Source organism: Corvus hawaiiensis, chromosome 7 (assembly GCF_020740725.1).
Source record: "Corvus hawaiiensis isolate bCorHaw1 chromosome 7, bCorHaw1.pri.cur, whole genome shotgun sequence".
NCBI lineage: Eukaryota > Metazoa > Chordata > Aves > Passeriformes > Corvidae > Corvus > Corvus hawaiiensis.
The window spans coordinates 23,615,949-23,633,431 of NC_063219.1; the positions used below are offsets into that span (position 1 = coordinate 23,615,949).

Sequence of the window (17,483 nt, forward strand, 5' to 3'; positions counted from 1 at the left end):
AACTATTGTCAAGATTTTACAGTACTGTAAAACAAAGATGTTTTTAATATTTAATTATTGATTTTTCCAACTCAAGAACGAAAAGGGGTTTAAGAATTTAATTTTCCTTATTAAAATCTATTTCTTACGCATCAGTTTTTACTGAGGTGCGATTACAGCTAACTTTGATGTGCAAAACTTCTCCTGGTAAACCCTGCAAGATGGTGAGTAAACACTGGTTACCAGAAACCAAGAAAAACGTGAGTCAATAGGACAATAAAAAAGATGACAGAAGAAATGTCTGACCAAGGCACCTTTATTCTCATTCACCTGAAGTAAGGGGTTGCACATGTATTTTTGTCTTTACACCAGGATCCTGAGCTACTAGCAGAATTCCCAAATTATTGTTACGAAGACTCCTTATACTTTGGCAAAGCTAGACAATAATACTCAGTGACAATATGGTAAGAAATAAAACTAACACCATGAAAACAACTGGCTTCACTTACTTGTGAATTGCAAAGACTTTGCCTTTCTTTACAAACACCAAGCTGAATTTAGTATAAAGGCAGGCAGCACACATTAAGAGCAGAAAACAGAAAAGCTGTTCTTCCTCAGGAACATATTCATGTTTAATTTTTAGTCAAACATGCATTTTAACTGTACTCTCTACTGCACTGTAAATGTAGTACGTTATCAACTAGTGTATTGTATTCAGGCTAGGTAAGCTACAGAAATCAGTGATTTTGTCATTTCTGACAGAAAGAGAAAGAAAAAGAGAAAGAGAAAGAGAAAGAACACATTTCCCTGAACAGAAAATCTGGGAGTTCAGCAACAAGGCACTAGATGCCATGCTAAAATGAGTATTCGGTTCACTATGAGTTTGACATCACTTGTGAAAAAACCCAGCAGTCAAATACAGTCTATATTTCACAACATGATTTAGAGCAGTTTCCGTTAAACTATTATGAAAAATGATGCATTATACAAAAGTATCAATTAATATATCATGGATTTATATTCACTTGTCACAAGTAGAGGGGTTTTAGTAAGTGATATTAGAACTAGAACTCTTTGATTTCAATATATAAAATTGGTATCTAAATGCAAGTCTGAAGCAAGGGGATTTAAATACCAGTGTTACATGATAAATATGAATCTATATATAGAATGCAATGGAATATAATAAGGAATTAAACTCTGAGCACTTCTCCTTAAAGATCAGATGTCCCAGGCAAAAAGATTCACTTATATAGCTGGATGTGGTGCATTCTGGATGTGAAGTTTTGTTTCAGGGTCCTCTCTTTTTTAAAAATAGCTGTCATGCTGTAGCTATCTTACATACAAAAATCCTATGAATGTGTCAGCACCAAGCATCTGGGCTGTTAAAGAAAGAAAGACCAAGTGTTAAAATGTCTTTATTAGACCTTTCCCACAGATAATAGTACATAACTAAAATATGACAATAAGAAACAGCCTTCTATTGAAACTGTTTTGTCTTTTAAAAATTTAGAATTAGATAATAACCTGTTAAGATGTACCAGGGAAGTATAACTTCGCACAAACCATTTGATCATTTCAGTAAAATGAATCCATTATTTTAAAGCAGTTAGATGTAACAATGCAATGCCCCTGGGTGAGTGATTAAGCAGGATGTCAAAGGCCAAGCATTAGAGCCATATCATAAGTAATGCTGCTCTAGCACAAGACATACACATCAGAAACGAAGCAATGTTAGGGAAAATTTACAGTGGGGAACATACTAAATTGCTGGACAGTTTAAAGCCTTTATCTAAGTAAATTAAATACAAATTAATTCATTAATATTTATCAAAATATGCTCATACACTTTGACTTCTCCTTTCCCATGTGTTCAATTTTCAGCTTCTGGCAGTCTTTTGCTTCTCTGCCTCCTCTTCCTGTAATGTCACAGCAAGTCTCAGCCTTGCCTCATTCTCAGAAGTGGGTTTATTCCACTAATATTACAGGGACAAACAGCTTAATTGGGAGTACTGTGTTGTTAGCAATTCACTTGTCAAACTCTGAGCAAAGTCCAATTAAACAGGCCTTGCACTGAACATGCTGACTTCCCAGGGAGCAGCATGAAAGCCACCTTGTATTTACCAGTACAAGAGTTATACTGCATTTACTCTAGAAGTAATTTCTGTGATTCCTGTACTGCCCCCTTGGAGGGGAGAGGTGACACAAAGGTTCTCTTGTAGTTTAGTGCTTAAACTTATTGGGTGGTGAGGACTATCACAATACCAGTAAAAACAGATCCCACTCCACTTTCCCCTGGATGAATAGAGACTGGAAACCTAATTTTAATTAGTAATGCTCTGCTTTTTATTAGAATTTCAGGAAAACTATGAACTTATTATTTTTAAGTGCTGCAATAAATGAGCATTTGAAACTGAAAGTATAGGCAAAACTAACCATAATACAGTCATGGAAGATAGAATTCATGCCACCCAAACTCCACACTAGCATCCTCAAAGCCATGAATCTACTGCAGTTTGGCCCACCAGTTTCGGCAGGTTCAGAATAAAGTTCAGAATAAGAATAATGAAAAATAAATGTTCTTCATTGCCATGCCACATTTATGTCAGAATTCTACCACTTCTTCCTTTTACCCCATTTTAAGATGATTAAGGCAAAAAATTTTACACAGGGCACAAGGACTGGAGTACTGAAACCATACAGACATACTGCAGCAGCCTGCAAACAAATGTGTGGACACACTGACCAGGTACAAGTCCTTGGAACTGTCCATTATTGCAATGAGTTGCTTGCTGAGTCCAGTGAACACTGTGGTCTACTGCTTAAAGCATGGGAGAGGGATCCAGGAAGTCCCTGAGTGCTACTCCTGGATCTGCCACTGACTTGCTGTGTGGCCCTGGAAAAGTCACTTAATCTCTGTGCCTCAGCTTCCCCATCCATAAAATAGGGATAATACTACTTACTCATCTACCTTCCTCATTGGGCTGCTCTGTGCCATAATGAATATTCACACAGCATTTCAGAACTGTAAGGCACTACAGAAGTGCCAAGTCATTCAATTTAAGAAATTTTACGTGTGAAGAGATAATGATAGGAAATAACAAATTGATAAAAAAAATTAAGGCATAAACTTTTTTTTACATCAAACCAATGTATATTAATACCGTGCAATAGTTTTGCATTGCACATCTTTGACAAAGTTTACCTCAGAATAAATATACTGGGGTTTTTTTCTGCCAGCCTAATTTAAGAGCAATGCTGCAGGAGCCAGTGGAATTATATTTCAGTGAAGCTATAATCAGAGTGCAATAAACTTGTCGCAATCTAACATTTCACTCTCCTTTTCATTATATTTGTTAATATCTTACGGTTTCACACAGTCATCACACAACAGTTGATCTAAAATTTATTTCCCTAAAGTAATAAAATACTGGCAAACGCACAGTAGAAGAAACAATGTATCTGAGATAAAATAGCAAGAAAAAGCCAAAGCTTTTTACGTGGAAACCACAAGCTCCTTAGAGACCAGGGCCCAGCAACTCGACTCAGTCCATGATTTTTTCATCTCTTACAATTTCCAAATGAATGCTAGAATGACCTTCACCATGCAGCAGCAGCAGCTGCACATATTTCACAGGAAAAAAACTATTTCATTAATGTCTTATAAATACAGTTGTTAATATTTTTGTCTCTTCACACTAGAAGTTCAAACACAGTGGCAAGTACAGAAAAGCAGACAGTAGAGTCACCTCCTGCATGCTTCACATTGCACCTGCATGTTGTAAGACTGAAATGTGTATTTGAAGTTGAACAAAATAAAAGGATATAAACCACCTTCAAAGACATTACTTTTTAGTAAGTAGTCACAATGGAGGAAGGTCACCACGAGTCCTGGAGTATGGATTTTCAATCCTTAGATAAACAACCTGCTTATCAGAGTATAAAGTGAGACTACAGTTGTTGCCAGGAATTTTAAAGTGTATTGGTTAGAAGAAATAAAAAGGCCCATGACTTAGAAACCAAAACCAAATGCCTTAAGTGCCCTTTCCTCCTATGTATTGACAAAGCTCTCCCCCCAGGACACTCCAAAGCTATAAAAAACAGCCTCCTGGAAAGCTTCCCAAAGTGACCCTCTTTAGCTATGATACAGCTCAAACTACAATTCATAACATGTTGCAAAGATGTTGATCCTTAACCTGACACCTCCCAGAACTGCGCACTGTCCTTCCACATCTTAGATCAACTTAATTAATGAAAAAATACACTTTTAGAAAAGCTGAGAAGCATCATTTTATGACAGATGTCTTTGTGTCTTTTTAGGAACAGCTCTTATACACTGTCTATGCTTTCATCACATTGTAGATGACTGGGTGGAAAGGAAAAGGAAATTAACTGCTTTCAAAAGTGGATCTGTACAAAGGCACATGACACCCCTCTTTAAATATGTATGTGCTAATGTAGACACATACTCTTGTAGAACTTCAGTACCTTTCTAGATGATGGAATTAGGACATATTCCTCATCTTCTGGATGACAACAAGGTAGATTAAAGTCCAGGTGACAATATTTGAAGTTATCTATACAGGTATTATATGTATTTACTACCAGAGGAAAACCAATACATTCTCTTAAAAGACACTGTTGCATACATCCTAAAAACTACCTGGATACCAGGCAAACATTTACTGAAAACCACCTGTGTTGATCACTACAGTAAATTAAGTATTAGTATAACAATAAAAATACATTAGGACACAGGAAATTGTTAGGACAACAGGGAAGTATTAAATGGTTGCAATGAGTATGTCTCACTGTCTTTGCCATGGTAGGTTCATTGCTCCACTAGTACAATATCTGTACCTAATATATTTTGAGTAGAAAAGTCAAAATGGATAACATGGAAATTTTTTTTTTACATGGAAAACTAATTTTTTTTTCCCCTTTATCCTTCTTTTTATCTGATTTTCTTCATATCTGGCTACTTTTATTTTCTGTACTGATATCTGCTCAGTGTTTTCAATAAACTGGATGATTGTTTTCCTCTGAAATACAGTGCAAAAACCAGCTACAAAGAGTATTAATATTCCACTTTTTTTTTTTCCACAGTTTTTAAGCATCTAGGTCAAATCCCTTCCCTTTTTAATTACATTCTTAATATACTCACAGCATAGATATCAACATAACCATAAAGAATCTTTTTTTCAGCATCTTTCTTTCTGTAAAATACATAACAGAGCAGAACCCATTTTGATTTTTTACACACTAGAAATTATGCATATGACACACCTGCTGACTCATAAGGAAAATAATCATGGTATTAATTGCTTCTCCATATAAGCCACTTATTGATGATTAGACAACCTACATAACACTGAAATGCCATCTGGAACTCAGGAACACCTGTCAGCATAAAGTATGAAATACTGACTTCCTATAAACAATAGAAAGCTGTAATGTTGTGCTGGTTTTGGCTGGGGTAGAGTTAACTTTCTTCACAGCAGCTGGTAGGGGGCTGTATTTGGATTTGTGCTGAGCACAGGGTTGATAAGAGAGAGATGTTTTTGTTATTGCTGGGCAGGGCTTACACAGAGCCAAGGTCCCTTCTGCTCCTTGTACGGCCACGCTGGCGAGGGGGCTGGGGTGCCTGGGAGGCTGGGAGGAGACACAGCTGGGACAGGTGACCCCAACTGACCAAAGGGACATTCCAGAACATATGACAGCATACTCAGCTTATGAAGTGGAGGGAAGAAAGAGGAAAGTGGGGAGGACATCTGGAGCGCTGCTGTCTTCCCAAGTCACCGTGACCTGTGATGGTGCCCTGCGCTCCTGGAGATGGCTGAACACCTGCCTGCCCATGGGAAGCAGGGAATTAATTCCTTGTTTTGCTTTTGTGGGTGGTTTTTGCTTTCTCTATTAAACTGTCTGTATCTCAACCCATGAGTTCTCTCACTTTTACCCTTCTGATTTTGTCCCCCATCCCACTGGTGGGAGTGAGCGAGCAGCTGCATGGGGCTTGGCTGCTGGCTGGGGTTAAACCATGACAAACATATAATTATCTCATTTATTTTATATTATCAATAATTACATATGCTTAAAAGATGGAACTCTAACATGTTCATTTCAGTCTATACATATTATCATAAAGTTAGCGGTATGAAACTTGTGTATTCACCTTTCCAATGGCCTGTAATGAAATACTGAATATTTTTGCAGACACCACACACACGATTACCTTCTCAGTTCCAACATTACTGTTTTGTGTTGTATTCATTTTACAGATCCATTACACAATATTTGTATTTTTAAGATCGTTTTGGTTGCGTTCAGCTTAACATTTCATAAAGATGGCTTACTAAAGATATGAAAAACTAAGTCATTTGAACTCGAGAGCTACCAAGTGCATATTGGAAATATCTTTCAAAGACAATTAACCTAAATGGCTAAAAAGCTAAAATTATATGTAGATGCATGCCTCCCTTTTGTAGGAGGAGAATCACTGGTGACTGCCATGTTCAGTCTTGTCCTCTAAACTGCCCTTGAGCAGACAGGCTCACACAAAACTGATTTAAAGCACAATGTGTATTCCCACAATTTAGATGCTACAATTCTTCTCTCTTTCTGAAGACAAGCACAGTATTTTTAAAAAAAAACACCTTTTTTTAATATTATCACGTTTAATTGCTTATATTACATATAACCATATTTAGCAATCTTCTGAGGTGGAAACTACAGTGAATTTTATCTTTCTGATGAAATATAATTGCTTTTCCATTCCACTAGCTACATTATATCATCCTTTTCCCCTCTATCTACCTATCAAAGAAGGCCCATCAAAACACATTTATAATGCAATAAGGTCTGTTCTGTAAGGTCTGAAGGATCATTTTTTTAAGTGTCCCTTTAACAGTACTGCTTTTATGGCAGCTTTCTGGAGTAATCACTGCTAGTTAACATAAAGCACAGCTTTCCTTTTGGTCAGCTCTGCTCCACATAGTTCAAGCTACGCAACAAAGTAAAAAGCAATTAGTTTTCATCCCAGATTTGCATCTTCCCCAGGGCTGCATGTCATATGCATAAAAGCATCCTTCTCTGTCTTCTTTTTTCCTCTTTTCTATTTTTATAGCAGAAGCCAAGATAATGTTTAGCATGACTCAATAATGAAATGCCATGTTCTGCAATGCTGCTAAAAATTGCACTAATCAGCACTGGCTTCAAAGAACTCATTTGCTACTGGCCTGAGACTGAACATATATTTAATGTAATAATGCAATTTCTGTAACATATAAACATAGAGAATCATTTCAGACATTAACTGTAAGCACATAGTATTGTTATAAATAAAAGAACCCAAGCAGAAAAATAAAACAAAGCAGTTTTACAGAGAATTAAATGTCACTAATACTTGTAATTCCTGTGTTTATCTGCACTGAAGCATCCTGTGCTTGTTATATGTCATTATGCACAATACAGCAGCTATAAACTGATGCATAAATGAATGCTCACAAAAATATTTCCTTCATATTTATAAGGAATCTTCTTTCTTAGAAAAGCCATTTTAGGTAGAAACAATGCATTCCTTCCATTTGCAAGGCAAAAAAGACACACTCTTTTTCTATTCTCCATATACCTATCCAACTGAAGACAACATTTCTATTTTAAAAGATTAAACAAAAAAATCAAGGCAAAATAGTAGCTTAACTTGTTGCAATGACCAGGTGCCTCACTTTGTCTGCCTAACAGGGTGGGGGCACAGAGGCTGCGGACAATTGTGATAGAACATGGACCAAATAACCTTCCCACTTAAAACACTTGATAAACCTGTTAGAGCACTGGATATAATAATCAAATAATGAACTGTTAAATTCTTTCTGGATTCTGGTACCTGTTTTAAAGCACCTACAATTAATTGCAGCTGAGCTTACCATATTTTGTATGTCTTGGAATAAAATTATCAGGATTGCCTAAGTGATGCAAATACCTTACAAAATATGAACAAGGCACTTAGGTTATTGTGTTTCTTCAAATATTTTCAGTCATGTTCAGAGTCTCAAATCTTCTCCCTTTCCTTCTATCCTATCACTTCTGCAAGATTTGCAAGATAATCTTTATTCAATTGCTAGTTTCAGCCAGACCTCTGCATAAACAAAGAACAGTACTTCTCGCTGCTATGTAGATGTAGAAGTAGGGTCACTTCTGTATGACTGAGATTTTATCCCTTTTACTTCGTATTTTTTTACTACACTGTGAAATACTTAGAAGTCATAGAGGGAAGAACAGCATAGATGGTTATTTTCTCCTCTTGGTTATTATTCCAATGTCTTATGTCATCCTAGTGCAGTCCCATTAGCTGAAATCCTCTTTTCTCACTTCATAGCAACGGCTATGTCAGCTACTAGAGAGAAGTCCACCAGCAAGAAGATGGAGGTGAAGACTTTATCCAAAGCCCAAATGAGATTGAATTTTAGCTTGTCTGGGCTCTCTCTTGGCCCAGTGCCAGGTGAGGACAGATCCAGGATAACAGCACTACTTAGGTGTAGTTAGAAGCTGAACATGCAGACTTTAGCCCACTATGCAACAGGTTATTAGCTGCTGGGCGGCAAATGGAAAAAGTAATTGCTAGTTTCTTAATCAGCAGTAAGATGGATTTGGTTTTAAGTTGGATACACTTCCCATCTCAAGGGGTCTCCTTTCAGCCTCAGAAATTATGACATGTTTTCATATTTCTTTACCTCAAAATAGGGTCAGGGAGAGGAATCATAGAAGGCAGCCTTCTTGAAGCAGCTACTCATGTGAAAATAGCAAGCGCAAAGAAGAAAAAGGGTCATGACCAACTTATCATAACCCATTTTAACAACAACTACCATACAGGAGAGAAGACTTTTTCTCTTCCTTTACAGCCAGCCACAAAAATGATGTAGTTTGGCAATTGCATCTTTTGTATGCAAACATATGCCAACCACATTTCAAAACCACGGGTTTTTTGACATCATAAGACAGCATGATCAATAATAAACTAAATCACTCTCTCTGAAACCCCAATATAATGTTCAGCATTCTTCTGCTTCTCAAACTTTCAATTGTATTTGACAAGCACTTTCTACAAACACAATGCAAGGATTAATGAAAGCAGCAGGAAGGTTTCTCATGCTGACCTTCCACAGAATTTTGCCAACACTAGTGACATTGTTGCCGTTCTAGCAGTGGACATATCCTGGCTGAACCAAATCTAACTGAAGTGTTAAAAAATAATATGGCCCCTTTTCATTCTTTTCCAGGAAAAAATTAACATCCAGTACCATACAATTTTCTGTTGCAAGCCCAAAGATTAAATTGGATTCCTTGTGATCCTTCAGAGTTGCCTTCTAATATGACCTATTGTCCTCCAGAAGAGAAAAGAAGATTGTGTTTGGTTTGCTTGGCTTTTTTTAAACCAAAACCGGTAAATAACTTCCTTGAATAAAACTGACAGGTCTTCCTGAGGAAAACCTATAAATTCAAATGTAGGGTTTAGTCTAAAGAGTTTCCATATAATCTATATTTTCAGGGAGTAACTTCAGCAGAAAGTCCAGAACTGATGACCAGTATTTCTGGTCTCCAAAGATTTAGGTTGATCTATGTGATTTTGTTGTCATGAGTGAATTTTTTATCAAAGCAACTGTAATTGATGTGACTGAAAAACACAGATCTGTATCACCCAGAAATGTTCTGCTGCACAGAAATGAACAGCTGCTACCATGGAAATGAAGAGACCTTTTGCACTTTCTATACAGTCAGAGCATAAGAAAGGAAAAACTTTTCATCTCATAATTAGACATTCTGATTATCTTTGCTCTCCCTCTTCATCTGTCTCAAGTCATCAGTAAGCCATAGTGACCAGGAAGGGTAATGCTAGAGAAAACAGTTAGGAGCCACCCTGTTCACAAGAAGATAAAACAATAATTAAATCCTCCAAGCCACTTAAAATACTATCTGCTATTTGAAAGCTCAGGTGGTCTAGTTAATTCACACAGGCATTAAGAAAAGCAGGAAACAGTACAGAAGCAGTGGGGACAGGGAAGGAAAAAGTAGAAAAGAAATAAGTGAGATAATGAAATCGATGATGTATTTTGAGAAATGACATGACAAATAAACAGAGTTCAAATGTCAAGTCACATGTGCATCATTTCTGCCCAGGCAATGAAACACTGCACTGTAAGGAAAATTTTCATATTGAAGACTCATTCAAAATATATTGGAAAAATGATCACAACAGTGGATTAGATAAGGAGGGATTTGTATAGCTTACAACTTTAGACAGCACAAGATACATAGTCAGGAATCTGAAGTGTGTTGCCAAAGACTCAAAGGTAAATATGAACTCAATAGTAGTTCAACAGGTCTTCCTACCTCTCAGAGATGTAAGAATTAAGCTTGTACACATTGCTCATCTGTTGTAATCTGGAAGCTTTAAAATCATCACTTCCACATGATGGACAACAACATCTGGTTGTCCTAGACTAGTCAAGACACTTGAAAATAAAAACAAGCTAAAAGTTAAAAACAAGTGATATGACTTTAACAGTGTGCTTCATATTGAAATTACAGAATGCAACTTTTGGAAAGGCAAATGAACAAGTATTACTGTAGATTAGAAAGTAAGTGTGAATGTGGCATGACATCTTTCTTCAGTGCTTCTACATGAAAATATTCTATTTCTAGAAAATACCGCTATTATTTTCATTGTCAGTTTTCTCATAATACCACTAAATTGATAGACCCCTATGCAAATGTAGAGAACAGAAAGGAAGGGCACAATGATGTCCCTCAGACAGAGCTTTGAAGGGTATTTATCTAAAACACTCCAGTGTCCAGTACTTTAGGAAAATGGCAGAAATTACTAGAGTTTTACTGGCACATCACAGGTAATGAAATTTTTGAGTCACATATCATTACTTCTATCTCACTATACTGCTCTAAAGTGAAAACAGTTACAAGAACAATGACAAAATATAATATCCAACAGATGCCCTTCATACCCTTCCTGGTCAAGATAACACCATCACCTTTTATTAAAGAATAGATTCTTTTGTGGTGAACAAAAAAGAAAATTCTTATAATTTAAACATCAAGCCACAAGCTATTTGGATCAATCTTGGATTTATTACAAGTTGTACCAGGCTTGTCACATAATCATTAAGGTTGTAAAAGACCTCCAAGATCATCAAGCCCAACTTTTGACCTAATACCACCACACCCACTAAACTATACACAAAATTTTTTGAACACTCACACGTTTTTTGAACACTTCCAAGAACAGTGACTTCACTACTTCCCTGGGGCATCTGTTTCAGTGTTAAACACTCTTCCAGACTTATTGCAACAGGCTCCTCCTCTTCAGGCACAATCTTAATGTAGGTATTAAAAAAATAGTAATAATCCGCTGACCTGTATTTACTCTTACAAGCATTCTTCCTCAGATCTGCAAATTCTGCCTACTTTTTCTTTGACTAGCATTGTTATTAATTACATATGTGTATGCATATGTGCAGAAAGAAAAATAATGTCTATGGGCTCCATTGACATACATGCTGCAAATATATGCATGATTTGCTAGTCAAATAAATGACTTAATTTATAAATATTTCAATATTCACATCACTTAAAGGACGTGTAACAGCTTACAGGAATACAAACAGTAAATAGCCATGGGTTAAGGGTACTTAGCAACCAGAGTATAATAAGATGAACACAACTAGCACATCTGCCAAGTCATTAACAGGTTATAATTCACTTTATAGAGTACAGAAAGAGTTTTGATGAGGAGCTTCAAAGATTGGGCACTATAAAAGAAAGTTAATGACTGTAAGATGAATAGCAATTGAGAAATCAAAACTGATACTATACTGCCAGTAGAGCAAACACAAGATTCAACCTTGTGGTAAAATCTCTCTCTTGGAAGGGAAAGGAGAAGGCAAGTTGCAAAGCTTATAAAAGAAAGATGAGAAGTTTGTATTTGAGAAGATGAGTAAATACACCTTAAATAGCAAGTGATGTAGGCAGAGTGATAAGCAAAGATGATATTAACACCAGTAATCAAGTGATGGAAAGCTCTAAGTATTAACGTCAGACAGACAGATGAGATCATAACAGTCACAGTGTTGAGGTGAGCCAGACTTTGATCTGATTTATGGCTACATGAACAAACAGGAACTGTCAGCTCTCAGAGCCACATGGAGACAAAAGAACACATCAGGAAAGAAAAGGAAAGAAAATTCAAGAATTATTTCTGACATGATAATATTCAGGTGACCACTGAAGACCAAGCAAATTTTCTGAGCTAAGTGGAGTTTAACCGGACCGAGGGGAAAACCACTAAAAAATAAAGCAATGGTGCCTTCATAAAGGTCATGCTCATGGCTAAATTATCTGAAGTAAGGTGTGGAGGAGGATGAAAAGCTGAGGATGGATTCCTGAGAGATCTAAACACACACCTACATACAGAAAGAGAATGGGGAGAGGAAGACCCAACCAATAAAAAACTGAGTCTGTAAAGAGAAACAATCAACAAGGACAAAATGACAAACGTCTAAGAACAACAAAATTTAGTGAAGACTATAACATAGCATCACAGAGAGATAACAGATGGAGTGGAGGAGAATAAAGGATTAGACTGGAATTTCTCCAGGAAGAAGTCAAGTGGAACATTAGTGACATAAATTTCAGTGCAAAAGACAGAAACCAGAAGTGAGCAGTTCTAGAAAGGCATTAGAAGACAAGAAATCAAGACAAGTGTACAAAGGATACTAATGGGGGGAGTGGGGAGTGGGAGAAGGTGAAGGAGGTCAAGGCTTAGGACATTAATCTGGTGAATAAAGACTTCTGAAGTAGAGGGTTGGCTTGTGCTGGGGTTTTTTTAATAAGAAGAGCCTCAGACATATTCAAGAAGAGAAACAAACAGAAAAAAAAAAAAGTCAGAAGGCAGATAGGAACAGGAAAAAGTTAATTGGAACGGGTTCAAAGACTACAAACCAAAATCTTAAAAGTCTGTTTCAGTAAACAAGGAGAAAGCTTGAATTTCGACCTTAGTTTCTTAGTTTTAAGAAATTCACATGGAGAGATGGCAGAATAGATAAACTGAATGGAGGGCTGTATGACTAATAAAAAATACAGAACAGGCAAAACTGCAAGCAAAAATACTCAAAAGAAGTGACAGAAATCCCAGAGATTAAGAAATACAGAAAGTCAGCAGAATCAAAAGATTTTCACCAGAGATAGTCAGAAGTATCTCCAAGGCATTGCAGATGGCATTAGGAACTGAGAAAATGGATACTGGGAGTCAGCCAGGACCATGATTTGTCAGAAGGGTTTGGAACTGTATGAGAAGAACAAAAAATAGTGCCTAAAGGGAACTGATAAGCTGATAGAGGAAAGTACAGAGGAATAAAGGAAATCAAGATCATCAAGATCAACAAAACAGAAGTTTTACAAAGTCCCATTCAGAGAGAGAGAGAGAATAAATCTTTTAAAAGTTCCAATAGGTACCACAGAAAAGGAACTTGGATAACAGAGTGCATAGAGAAGACCAAGTCAAGCGTGTAGCTGATTTGGCACATGGTATACAATACAGTTCAAATGAGAAACAGCACCAGGGCAGCTACAGAGTTGGATGGTTATCCATCCAATATGGAGACTGAAGGGTGAGAAATTATGAATGGAAGAAAGTTGCAAGTCAAAATCAGAGAGATGGGAATAGGTAAAGTTGTATGCATGCACACTGTAAAAACATTAGAAAGACAGGCAGAAGGAAATTCTATTGTTAAATAAACAAACAAATAAATTGGAGCAGGAAGAACTCAGAACAGCACAGAAGTACCAAATTCTTTGACCCAAATTCAGAGCAGGTAATGTTGCAGGTAACAGTCTCCACAGAAAGGACCAGAGATGAGGCAGAGTTAATGAACAAGGGAAAAAATCTCTGTGGGGTAGAGGGAAAAGCAGGAGGTAGAAAGACAACATCTAGGTTCTTTGAGTCCAGCAACATTCCAGAAACGTCAAGAAAATAAAAAGATCAAATAATGGAGGAGATAAGGAGTTTTGCACTCGAAGAAAAAAAGGAAGTTACAGGAATTTCACATGCTGAACCATAGGCAGATGTAATTTAAGGGAAGAAGGAACGGACATTACACCAAAGGGTAATCCAGACATATGTTGATATAAGAGCATGAAAAGCATCAGAAAACACAGAGATGAACTGGCACTGATAAAGTAATCAAAAATCACAAGAGAAAGGAAACAGCACCATACCAATTGTTGCTCTTTCATATATCCTGAAACTTCTGTTATCTGAAGCTGTTACACATATACACTCTGACATACATTACTTGTTTTAACAAACAACATGGTGATTTCAAATGCTAGTTGATAAGGATGATTTGCTCTGACATAGTTATACTAAGAAAGATTTAATCCATGTAAGTCCATATAAGCAGTACTGGTCAAGGCATTTTATACTTGCACGCTCTGTAACAACACTAAAAGTTCATGCCAACATACACTAATAAATCTTTTGTAATGTGGAACTGGACTAATCTGAGTCCTATTCTCACAGGAATTTTAATCACATTTATGGATCATTTGCAAGAGTTGCATAGTGATTGCTTAATTCTTCTCAAGATATAGTACACAAGGGAGTAAATAACATCACTGGTCAAGTGTTTCTATGCATCCTTGGACATACAGATGCCTGGGTTCTTGCAGAGGAATGTTAAAGGTTTTTTTAACAAGATTGTTTTGTTATTTTAAGCTTATTTATTCTTTTCAAGCCAAACATCACAGATAGTATGCATGATATGTAACTTTACCAATAATTATGTTCAAGTAGATTTCTGAAGGCAAAGGACTGTAAACAGAATAAGGCCAGCTAATGTATTTTAAGCCAGATGTATCACAGAAAGTTGCACAGGGCTTTTGGTCCCCAGATAAGGGTGCAATCGGATCTGCTACATATGGGGACCACAGACTTTAGCTAACACATTAAATAGGAGTTGATACATTTAAGAAGAAAAAAAAGGGGGGAAAAAAAAGGGGAAAAAAAAAAGTGAATTGAAATCCACTCCTTTGCTGTGAATCTGATATGCTATTATAGTCACAAATATATACACTTAAAAAACAAAGAGGCACCGAGACTTAGAAATGAACCAAGAGTGATGTGGAATCATTTTATTTTCTTTGAAACATTAATGCACTTGGATAATTTCATCTGCTGATATAAATATGGCAGAATAAAAAACTCTAGGAAGTAGCTGTCTAACCCATCAGGATTACAAATCCATTTACAAGTGGTAAAACTCTCAGAAGATGGAAATATAACACACAAAGATATTACTCTTCAAAAGGTATATGAAATCCTACATTAGCTTGCACCTCGCACAACTCCTATGTAATCAATGGGAGCTAGATGAGATTCCAGATAAAAATTATCTTGAAATATAGCACTGTCATGGACTGCAACAGAACACTTTAAACAGTGCATATCACAAGAGCTTTCCTCTGCTTAGAAACAGAATGAGCAGTGCATAGAAAAATTCAGTGAGAGACGCAAAGCAACAACAGGAACTCAGAACAGAACTGGAATCTCCCTTGAATCTTTGTCTATCCTTCAAACAAAGAAGGGCCAAAGCTTTTATAAGATCACTGAAGACTGAAACTGCGTCTCCCTGTACATTCTACATTTAAGCTGAAGGATTTTTTTGTATAGGGAAAGAAGAAGAGAGAACCAGAAAAAGCAAAGTCCCCATTTCTCCCTTTAGCTGTGGATTTGACTTGCACAGGGCACTCCAGAAGCCTGATCACCCAACCTCATAAGCACTGGAACAGCAAGTTTAACTTAACTATCACTCTGTCTATGCCCGTTTACTATTTTTCTGCTAAAAGAAGTACTGGGGGAAGGGGAAGTAGCAAGAGACTACTAATTAATTACTAATAATTAAAAGATAAGAAATACCTCCTTTTCAACAGGAAAGGATCAAGTCAATAAATCTTGTGCATAGTTCCATTAATAGATACTACAATGATTTCCTTGAAAATTTTATCCATTATTGTTTTCATTCTTGTTCATTTTCCATCATCCTGAATCACTAAAATAATGCTTATGGCAAATTATGGCAAAATATTAGCAAAGATGTGATGGCATTTTTAATCTGTCCATGAGAAAAAACTGAAATTTTATGTAATATTAATATCTTGTATTTGTATGTGTCTTGTTTTGGACACTTTCTAAATGTTCCTACTTGCCCAGTTTTCTTCTTACTCTTATGCTGGTTTATATTTCTAGCCAGGCTAGAAGCAGTATCAAATTTGCATACCCTTCCAACACAATCTATTTTAGTGAACAAAAGGCTGTTTATAATCCCAAATTCTACAGGTGAAACACTGAATGGGGTGTGTAACATCTTTATTTCAATTCTCCTTTTATACCTTTGAACTGGAAATCTGCTGTTTTCTGAGAAGTGTGGTGTTGCTCCTTGGTGGTCTGCTAGATCAGTGTACATGCCTGTCCCAAATGGCAGACTGCAAACCAAGAGAGGAAGATATTTGATGATGAACATGCTGGGAAGGCAGGAACATCCATTATGGGAACAGCACCAGCTCCAAGGCTTAGCCAATTTACTTTACAGGATCCCTGCTGCCCAGCTCTGTACAGAAGAAGCTGCCAAAAGTGTCCAAAGCAAAAGAGTTTGCTATGTTGAATCTTGTTTGCTATGACTTGAATAAACAGAGTAAGAGATTCCTCAGTTCACCTGGAAGAGAAAGGTACCATTCTTTCCATTTCTACATTAGAGAACTACAGGTGTGTATAGTGTAGCCAAGCAAAGACAGGAAAATGAAATGGAAATTAAACTAGAAATTGATAATGACATGTCTATGAACATGAAAGGAGGCCCATGAGGGAAATAAAGTCTAAGCAATTACCAGCAAAATCTGTTTATAGCTGATGATACAGACATTACTTAAAACGTATATTTAATCCTTGTCTCTGCAATTGCAAATGATACTAAAAAGGAAACAATTAAACAGTTCTTATCTGTTGAAGCAGGCAAGAAAAGGACTCAGTGCATGTCTCACTTCTGTGCTGAGGTTGCTATAGATGTTCAGGACACAAGGCAGTGCTAGTAACTACTTTTGACAGCACAAATTACATCTTTCACTGACATCCATGGCAAATATGAGTGTTTGCATTAGAAGTTAAATGGCTGAGAAATTTCAGCACATCTGCACCCTACAAACTAGAAAATCACTCAGGAAAGAGGAGGAGGGAAGCAGAAGGCAGACTGGGCAATAACAAAACCCAGTGAGTCACTGTGAGACACTCACTAAGCAGCAATGAGAAATTCACTCATGACTACGTGCAGAAGGACTGGTGACAGTACACTGAGATCCAGCAGAGGATCCAGTCTGCCGAAGGCAACAAGGCAATCAAGCTCGCAGAAAAAGAGGTCTTCAGTTCCTTCTGGAAGAAAAGAAGA

General features: G+C 36.8%; 1 protein-coding gene across 10 annotated transcripts in view; it reads right to left on the reverse strand.

Moving 5' to 3' along the window:
* SLC4A10 (solute carrier family 4 member 10) overlaps window positions 1-17,483 on the reverse strand; it is a 154,676-nt gene that overhangs the window by 95,875 nt on the left and 41,318 nt on the right. The window lies entirely within an intron of this gene.